This window comes from Lytechinus variegatus, chromosome 8 (genome assembly GCF_018143015.1).
Source record: "Lytechinus variegatus isolate NC3 chromosome 8, Lvar_3.0, whole genome shotgun sequence".
NCBI lineage: Eukaryota > Metazoa > Echinodermata > Echinoidea > Temnopleuroida > Toxopneustidae > Lytechinus > Lytechinus variegatus.
In genome coordinates this window covers 4,956,211-4,966,382 of record NC_054747.1, presented here as the reverse complement: position 1 = coordinate 4,966,382, position 10,172 = coordinate 4,956,211, and the positions used below count along the sequence as shown (strand labels likewise).

General features: G+C 36.5%; 1 pseudogene; it reads left to right on the top strand.

Moving 5' to 3' along the window:
• LOC121419873 overlaps positions 1–9,023 on the top strand; it is a 16,635-nt pseudogene extending 7,612 nt beyond the window's left edge.
• Positions 9,024–10,172: the final 1,149 nt, after the last annotated feature.

Sequence of the window (10,172 nt, the reverse complement as noted above, 5' to 3'; positions counted from 1 at the left end):
TGGCAGCAGTAGAAGTAATAGAAGTAGTAGTATTGGTATTAGTAGTAGTAGTAGTATTGCTGTTATTAATATTATTATTATTATCAGTAGTAGTAGTAGTTGTAGTAGTAGTAGTAGTAGTAGTAGTAGTAGTAGTAGTAGTAGTAGTAGTAGTAGTAGTAGTAGTAGTAGTAGTAGTAGTAGTAGTAGTAGTAGTAGTAGTAGTAGTAGTAGTAGTAGTAGTGGTGGTGGTGTATACCAACAGTTTCCAACTTACCAAATTAAGTATTAATTTTTGGAAAGCGCTCATTTGAAAATTAAACAAAGAAACTAGAACTAGAAAATCCTTGTGAAGAATAATTTAAACAAGGCAATGTATGCTCTGTAGTGTATTATGGTATTAGTATACAAATGATGCATGGGTTAGAGTGGGTCAGTAGGAACTGTGTGCACAAGGTAACTTTGGCATGGTTTAACCCACGAGGCGCAGCCGAGTGGGTTTAGACCATAATGCCAAAGTTACCGCGTGCACACAGTTCCACTGACCCACGAAAGAAACCCATGCATCATCTGTTTTATAGAATGGAAAAAATTTATTGAATAAAATACAAAAATTAATGATTTACCGGATGCATGATAATTTCATGCGTCCGGTAAATTCAATTTACCGGACGCATGAAAAAATTTACCGGACGCATGATTTTTTTTACCGGACGCATGATTTATTTACCGGATGCATGAAAATTCCAAAATGTAATGCAGACACTTTGATAACCCTGGACAACATAAATATGGGCTTAACTGCATAATATGTTGGCACAAAGGCATTATTATACCCAAACTGCCAAATACAGCTTTGCATTGACAAGATCTTGAGGCAGCCTCCGACCTCCAATAGCTGTGTGTGTATGCCCGGGCCGCGGCGGGGGCCAGCGCTTGCAGCTGCCTGGCCGGCCTGCAGTGCAGTGCAGTGGAGAATTTGGCTGTTCACAGCTCAGGGCAGTAGATCTAACATTAGATCGTATGTCTAGGCTTCTCAACTAACAAGTATGCGGGCAGTTTTAATCCCAATGACAATTACAGTACCGTATTTGTACTTACATATCATTTTGCATCCTTTATTTGATTCATTCTGCCTTGATCGAAAATTCAAAATTTTGACGTAAACAAGCGTAACAGTACATGCGCGATGACATCACAATGACCTTTTCGGGCGATAGCTTGTTTACAGTGGATATCGTTTTGATTATCGGGATATCGTTCGTGCAGCCCAGTAAAAATTCTTGCATAGCTCTCAACCAATCAGATTGCAGGGATTTTCTCATCCATTCTATAATAACACTTAAACACCTATGGAGACATAATGTTATAGGCCATGGTGTTCCGCATACTGAAAATCTAGCCATATGATTGGCCAAAAGTCAGTAACGTGATGGAGGGTAGTTTCGTCATCGATCAATACTCGCCGTGATCATAACGCGTTATGAACTAGTTCGCGTACGCGCAAAATAAAGAGGCGGTCGCCACTCAATTTATTTTTTCCATTATTTACCATCATTCTCCATGACATAATCTACAGTGACGATTATTTTATGATAAAACAGGAAAGCTGGACTAGTTATATGGTATCATTATGCCATTCACCCTTTTTTTCTTCATTAACAGGCCAAAACGTGACCTTCCGCGATGAGAAACGAGCATGCGCACCAGAAGAGATACTTGCTTCAATATCTCCTGGAGACCAGTGCTTAAACCAGTCTGTCATCGATTCCTACTTCTCTGCCAACGATCCAGCAGAACTTTACCCAAACGATGGCGGTATGACGTTCCATGGCATCGTCAACGCAACCTTCTGTGTGTGTGACAGCAGCGATAGATGCACACCGCCATCTCCCGACGGCGAGGGTCCACCGAGAGGAAGCACTGACACAATAGACACCGTTACGCAACGTCACGTCACGTCAGCTAGATCAGGTAGTTGATCGAGTTGCATTTAAATCTATTTTTTGGCAACAAACAAAAAATCCTTTTTACTTCAGAAAACGCCGAAAAACAGGGCCGATCGGGGACAAAGTTGGTAAAAAAGGAAAAATTACGCCCCCCCCCCCTATTGGCGAAAGCTGGATCTAAACCTTTAATCTTCCTAGTCATGGTTTCTTAAACAAAAAAAATGGGGGGGGGGGATTACCATCCCATTTTCCAGGTTTTCCCATTTCCTCATCGATAATGATACACAATTGATGACATACAGTGTATAACAATTAAATGTAAGAAAAAAGGTCGCATCTTTTGAACGGTTATTTGGCAACCTCATCACACACAAAAATGTCAATTTATCTAGTCTTTATTAAATATTCATGTTAGCCAAAATAAATGCTTGGTCACGTGATATATATCAGCCGATCATCTGATTAGGACCCATAATTATGATTTAACTCCCCATTTCCCTATCTATAGCACTCTCGAACAGTTCTGTTCAGTTATTCATTAATCGCTGCACCACATTCAATATATTAATGTACATTTAGATCATATGAGAAAATATAAGTATATATCTAGAAAGCATAAATCATGTCCCCTTTTTATCATATAAAATTGTCTTACCATACACATGATACAGGAATGGGTAGAACTTGTTTAACCTGTAAGGAAGTAACTTCTGATGATCTTGATATGGAACTTAGTGGAAGTGAATATGAATCCTGCATAGACAACCCGGGCGACATGGAATGTTCTGATGACATCTCAACGTGTATGACTGGGGTCATCAATGTTAGATATTACAATCAAGAAACTGGTGAGTAATCCAAACAGATAATGCACCAATATATTGAATATTCTTTAACACAACAATTGACTTTAAACGATTGGTACTGTGCCATCTGATCAGTGTAAATCTTTCGTTATTTCCGTTTTATCATCGCGTCTGCAGTCAAGAGCAGACAAAAGCAGAATTTTTTTCAAGTATCTCAACAAAAGTAATTGGGATGTTAAGAAGTTAAGGTCAGAATTACCACACTACCAATCGAAATCACATGAAATAATGAGTCTGTTAAATAAAAAACATGCTTTTCTAATTGCATGCCTGCACAGAGAATCAATTATTTATAAAATCAGACATTGTTGATGGGTTCCATGACTTTTGCTCCGGCGACATTTGCTCCGCTCTAAATTCCACACACTAATCGAATGACTAACTTTAACCCTGGGTTTCACACTATGTCATACTCTAAACATGTCATAAAACCATAATGCAGCCCTAACCCTACATATAGACAAAATTAAATCTGGAGTAATTGCCGCCGGGGTGTTGTTCAGGAAATTACAATAAAAGTTGGCATAAATGAAATATATGGCATACCATGCATACACTGAACTAGGTACAGCTGTGTTATTGGTGACTTTTTGGTCTTAATTATCATTCAATTTTATTTATCAAGGTTAATCTAATAGTTTAGTAAACCTAACTAAAACAGATGTTCGTCGTCTCCTTTGCTTTCATCAACAACAGGTCAAAATGTGACGTTCCGCGATGAGAAACGTGCCTGCGCGCCTGAAGAGGTAGTCGGCTCTATTCCCTCTGGAGATCATTGCGTAGATCAAACCGTGGTCGAGGCCTACTTCTCTACCAACGATCCCGCCGAACTGTATCCCGATATTGGGATCATGGAGTTCCGCGGTATAGTGGATGCAATCTTCTGCGTCTGTGACAGCGGCGACAAATGCACACCACCTTCACCACCCAGTGACGGTCAAAACGATGGCTAGATGGGACAAGGTGAGGTCATTTTTTGGCACATTATTTTTAATCAAACTGACTCTAGACTGGTATATGGAGCTTAGGATTATTAGTATAATGAGCAGAGCTTTCTAGGGGATCAGACAGGATTACGTATGTGCCCAGAGACCAAGCAAAAGCACATACCTTTGAAATACAACAATCTGATAAATAGATACAACAATCTGAAATTCTGATAGACTTTGATATAATATTCGAAAAATAAATTATTTCACTCTTCATTTCCCTTGTCTTCATCTCCACCTTTTTTCTTGGCCGTGAAACCTTTTGGGGTTCATGGCCCGTAGGCCCCTCCCCACTGCACGTAAGTGCTTGGGACGTAGGACATGTAGATTTTTATGAGGAGAAGCTTGGATATAAGTTAAAAAAACAGTTTCTAATAACTTTTAAAGAGGAAATCATTCGCCACTACCCTGCCCATGATGATCTCCACCGTGTTGAAGTGAAGCCATACATGTATATTATGTGTCTTTTCCATTGAGTAGGGAATCCAAGAACGTGCATCGACTGCAAGGAGGTGACTTCAACCGGTGACGTCATACATCCTGGTGAGACTGACATTGTTTCGTGCTCGGACAACCCCGATGAAATGGTGTGCCCCGACGGCATCTCTACATGTATGACTGGGATTGTTAACGTCTTATATGTACTGGAATCTGGTGAGTGCCAAGGATAGGCCTATATTGACCCTTACATATCTGGGAGCCTGATGAACATGTCCGAATGCACAATATGGAATTTTCTCCAAAATGAAAAGTTACAACCATCTTAAATTGAGATATTACGTGGGGCTTCGTGGTCTAGTGGTTGAGGATCCTAGTCCAGGATAGGCCCCATAGAAACTTGACCAAACCTTGTTTTTTATATATACAATATTTTTTGATGGTTTCTTGTCAATTCGAGGGTGCTGATTCCGAATCTGGATGATGCCACTCGTGTAACCTTGAGCATTTTCCGCAAATTGGCAAAATCCAATATGGCCGCCAAAATATGCAAATTACCCATGAAAATCATAAAATTGTCCGCACATTGGCTATGACATGCATGAAATCGTGTGGCAGGGGTGAAATACTCTCTGAAAAAAATAATTTTTGACAAAATATTTATTTTCCTGATATTCAAAATGGCCGCCATAGGCCATTGTATACTCTATTATGTACAATATGAATAGGGAAAACTAATTTTCACAAAAATTAGCACTAAACCGCAAAAAATCGCGATGTATGAACGAAGTAATATATGCAAATCATCATTACTAACGAGATATATCACTTATTATCTCATATATGGGGATATTGCTGTATTTTGATGTCTAAAATAGCCGACACTGGCCCAAAGAGATGTAAAATGGCAATGGCTGGGGCCAAAAAATGACAAAAAAAATATTTCTAGCTAAATACATCACATATTGGTCGTGGAGGTAATGAATGCTGTACTTTGAAATCCAAAATGGCTGCCATAGGTCCTAAAAGTATTGTGTACATTGTAACATGGGACAAATTTTGACATAATTTGGCTTTTCTTGACTCTAAATATTATATATAATTGTGAATTGTGAATTGTGAAAGGGTGAAATATTGTCTAAAACCATGTTTTCTACCGAGATATATTAAATCATGTGTAATTAAGTTGATAAACGCTGCATTTTAAAATTGAAAATAGCCACCATAGGCCCTTATCGTAGAATATAAATTTGAGTGGAGATAAACGATGTTCACAAAATGGGCATATGGCAGCCATTTTGAATGCTGAAATACAGTTTTTATCACCTTAATTACTTAAGATATGATATATTCTGTTATAAATCATGTTTTCAGACAATATTCCACTCATACATCACCATATGGCCAAGCAAAGCCAAATTCTGTTGATATAATTTGTTCCCATTCACATTGTGCATAATACCATAAGGGCCTGTAGCGGCCATTTTGACTCTCCAATAACAGTATTTATCACCTAACTGGCAGAATAAATGATATATCTTTATAGAAATTTTGCTTTCAGACAATATTTTACTCATAGATCACCATTTATGGTGCTCACTCCTGTGAATATTGGTTTCCCACTTTGCATTATACATCATACTGTTAATGTCTATGGCGGCCATTTTGAAAGTCAAAGTACAGTATTTAACACAAACTTGAAACCTGATTGATGTATTTCGTTAGAAAATATGTTTTAGACAGTATCCCATTAATTTATCACATTTATATGCATTTCAGTGCTCTCTCTTTTGATTTCTTTGCTACTCTTTCTCATTGTGCATAATACTTTTAGGGCCTTTGACAGCCATTTTGAATATCAAAATAAAACATTCATCACATACATGGAATATTAACAATATATTTCGTTAACAATTATGTTTTTAGTCAGTATTCCACTCGTTCAATCTTAATAATATGCATTTTATTGATCACTCTTGTGACTTTTTTGGCCCCCATTGCCATTGTAAGCAATACTGTTTGGGCCAGTAGCGGCTATTTTAGATATAAAAAAACAGAAATGTCCCCAAATATGACATAATAAATAATATATCTCGTAAGTAATGATGATTTGCATTTATTACTTCGCTTATACATCGCGATTTTTTGCACTTTAGTGCTAATTTTTGTGAAAATTAGTTTTCCCTATTCATATTGTACATAATAGAGTATACAAGGGCCTTTGGCGGCCATTTTGAATATCAGAAAAATAAATATTTTGTCAAAAGTTTTTTTTTTCAGAGTGTATTTCACTCCTGCCACACAATTTTATGCATTTCATAGCCAATGTGTGGACAGTTTTAGGATTTTCATGGGTAATTTGCATATTTTGGCGGCCATATTGGATTTTGACAATTTGCGGAAAATGCTCAAGGTTACACGAGTGGCATCATTCAGATTCGGAATCAGCACCCTCGAATTGACAAGAAACCATCAAAAAATATTGTATATATAAAAAAACAAGGTTATGCCTTTTCTATCCTGGACTATCCGGTCTTTTAATCTGAAGGACGTGGGATCGGTTCCAAGCCATGGCGTGTTATCCTTCAGCAAGAAATTAAGCCACATTGTACTGCACTCAACCCAGGTGAGGTAAATGGGTACCGACAGGAAGTAATTCCTCAAATAGCTGTGCGCACCTAGCAAGGTGGATACGTGCGCTAAACTCTTACAATTAATTTGAACCTCAAATACAATTTTTCATTTTTTATACACATTTTCAAAAAATAAGCAAAATGCGACTTGTTCCAAAATCAGATCATTGATTAGTCGCAAGGTGAGCAGATACCTAATAAAGGAGTACTCCGAGCTGAAAATAATATGATTTAAACGAATAAAGAGAAATTAGTTAAAACACTGGAAAGTTGATCAAAGTCGGACATTGAATAACAAATTCATGAGATTTTAATTATCATCATTATTTCGGGGGAAACGTGCTATTCATGTCTAATATTCCTAAGCCAATTGATGATGCCATATCCCCACTTGTTTCTTTTGTATTTCGCATTATGCAATACGTTTATTCAAATTTTGCTAACCAAGCATTAAAAATAAAAATTGGCTCTTGATTTAATGCAGGAGATATTTACATATCACATATTACATGAAATAATTATATCATGTAATAACGTAGGAAAAACGGAAGTGGCTAAATCACATCATCAACTTTGCTGATGAATATTCAATTCAATTTATTTTTTCATTCTTTCATTCTAATACAAATAAGTACAAGATAAATTAATTCAATTTAAATAGAAGCATGAACAAAATTCAACATTGTATAAATTATATACATATTCAATAAGTGATTCAAATATAAATCAAAATGCATGTCAAATTTAAATCAGTATAATCAATATAATTAAGTGTAATTAAATCGATATAGTTATATATCGTGACGGTGTGTATACAACTTTTTTATTATTTTTTTTTAATATTGCTTCATTACAAAGTTCAGTAACTTGTGATAGTAATTATTTACCGATATTGATGAAATTGTCAGCATTTTGCAAAGTGAATTTTACTCTAATTATTTGATAGAACATTTTCAGCATTGAGGACCCTTATAACACTTTTCCTCTGATTGTCTCAATTTCAGGTCACACCATCACCGTAACTGACAAACGACGCGCCTGCGCCCCACCAGACGTTGTTGCTTCGAGTCCTTCAGGAGATGTCTGCGCTCCCAAATCGGTGGTCGAAGATTATTTTTCAGACAACCCTCCTTCTGAGCTGTACCCTAATACAGAGGAAATGACTTTATATGGTATCTTAAATGCAACGTTCTGTCTCTGTGATAGCGCCGACAGGTGTACCCCTCCTTCCCCAGAGGCTAGGCATGTAAGTGGAGGGTTTGGTAGTAGAATCGGAGCGACTACGCCAAAGAGTAGTGGTCAAAGCCTTAGAGCTTCTGAGGTTGTTGCTTTTTCATTTATCGCAGTTATATTACTCTCTGTTTTGGGTTAAGAGGTAAGTTTTTTTTTTTATACATTTACGCTCTTTTATGATAAATGTTTGTATGGATTATATTGAAATATTATATTTTGAGGAAATAGAAGAAAATAAATGCTTATTTGAGTTGAAAAAAATAATCAAACATGTCATAATACCAGTCTGTCATAAAATTTCGCATTATGCATGATAAAATATCCCGTATCCATCTATTTAGACAAATTTATATTTAGAACGAGTGATAATTTCTCAGGCATTGTGTCACTATGCATTTGATTATTGTATATTCTTGTACTTGTTTGTAATAGATTCATTTAGCCGTTGGCCGCGAATGAATTGTAAAACAATTACCGTAATATACTATAGCATTTTATTGCGACTAATAAACACAACGTGCATTTATACACTTTTTATACTTTGTAATGAAAGCATTGCTGTTGTTATTTGTAAATATATACTTTGCATGCACTCGTATATAATTTTAGTGGTGTTGTGCACGATTGGATAAGTTTCTGGACTATCAGCAACGAAGCCCAGGGTTCGAATCCAACCACAGAACTCGCGTCGTTTTGGCAATGTGTTTAATATTTGCCACTCTTAACCCAAATGTAGTATAAAAGAGTCCCTGGTAGTACGAATTTCCTTGAATGCTCGAGAGCCTCGGCTTTTGTAACGCTAATGTACATTGGAAAATATGTATTATTTTGTCTATATCTAGTAATGAATTTATTGCCGTTTATTCAATTATGTTGTGAGTTAGGCCTGATGAAGACAATTCAACATCGTGGGAAGCCACAATAAAGAAAATGTAATAAAACACCAAAAGTTTCACTCCGTGTCGTACGAGTCACAGAGAAAGAGAGTGTGATAATAATAAAATGCTATATACGAGTTGGGAAATCAATTAAACTTGGATTTGTGAAATGTATTTTATTGTGCGAGTTGTGGTATAATGATACCTTTTCAGATGACACCGAGAAAGCTGAGTCTTGTTCTCTTTTGGGGGGCAACTGCGAACCCTGAAATTTAGGTGTATTTCACATTTTAAGTGTGACTGAAATTCGCAATTGTATTTCTAGCATGATGCTGGATAAAACGCTTCAACGGATCAGGTGGGTGTTTCAGAAAGCTTTCGTAAGATACGAATGACTTTGCGCACTGGTGATCCTTTCTCATGCCAAGCGAGATCCCTATTTAAAGGACAAGTCCACCACAGGAAAATGTTTATTTGACTAAATAGAGGAAAATCAAACCAGCATATTGCTGAAAAATTCATTAAAATTGGATGTAAAATAAGAAAGTTATGACATTTGAAAGTTTCGCTTATTTTTCACAGAACAGTGATATGCACAGCTCAGTGTCATGCAAATGAGTCAGTCGATGATGTCTATCACTCACTTTTTCTTTCGTATATTATTGTTTGAATTATACAATATGTTCTTTTGTTACAGATTTAACAATAATGACCAACTTGACTGAACCAAATAGTATTAAACAATGCTAATTCCACATGTTCAGCATGTTCAGGGAGGAATCATCGTTGTTTCACTTGACAATGAGGAGGAAGTTAGAATATTTCATATTTCATAAAATACAAAATATATAGTGGGTGGATGACGTCATCAGTTTCATCATTTGCATCCCAGCCAGTATGTGCATATAACTGTTTTGTACAATCAAGCGACACTTAAAAATGTCATAACTTTCTTATTTTACATCCGATTTTGATGAGAGTTTCAGTGTTATGCTTGTTGGATTTTTATCTTTTTATTCAAATTAACTCTTTGTTGGGGTGGACTTGTCTTTTAATTGATTTAGGACCTAAGATAACGTTCCAGTCGATCGTAAAGTTGTGCGTAACTTTACGAACAGCTATATGAAACATCCACCAGGTGCGTTATACTGTGTATTCATCATTGGTGTAAGGCGATAAATATCATGCACTCTTCGGCACTAGGCAT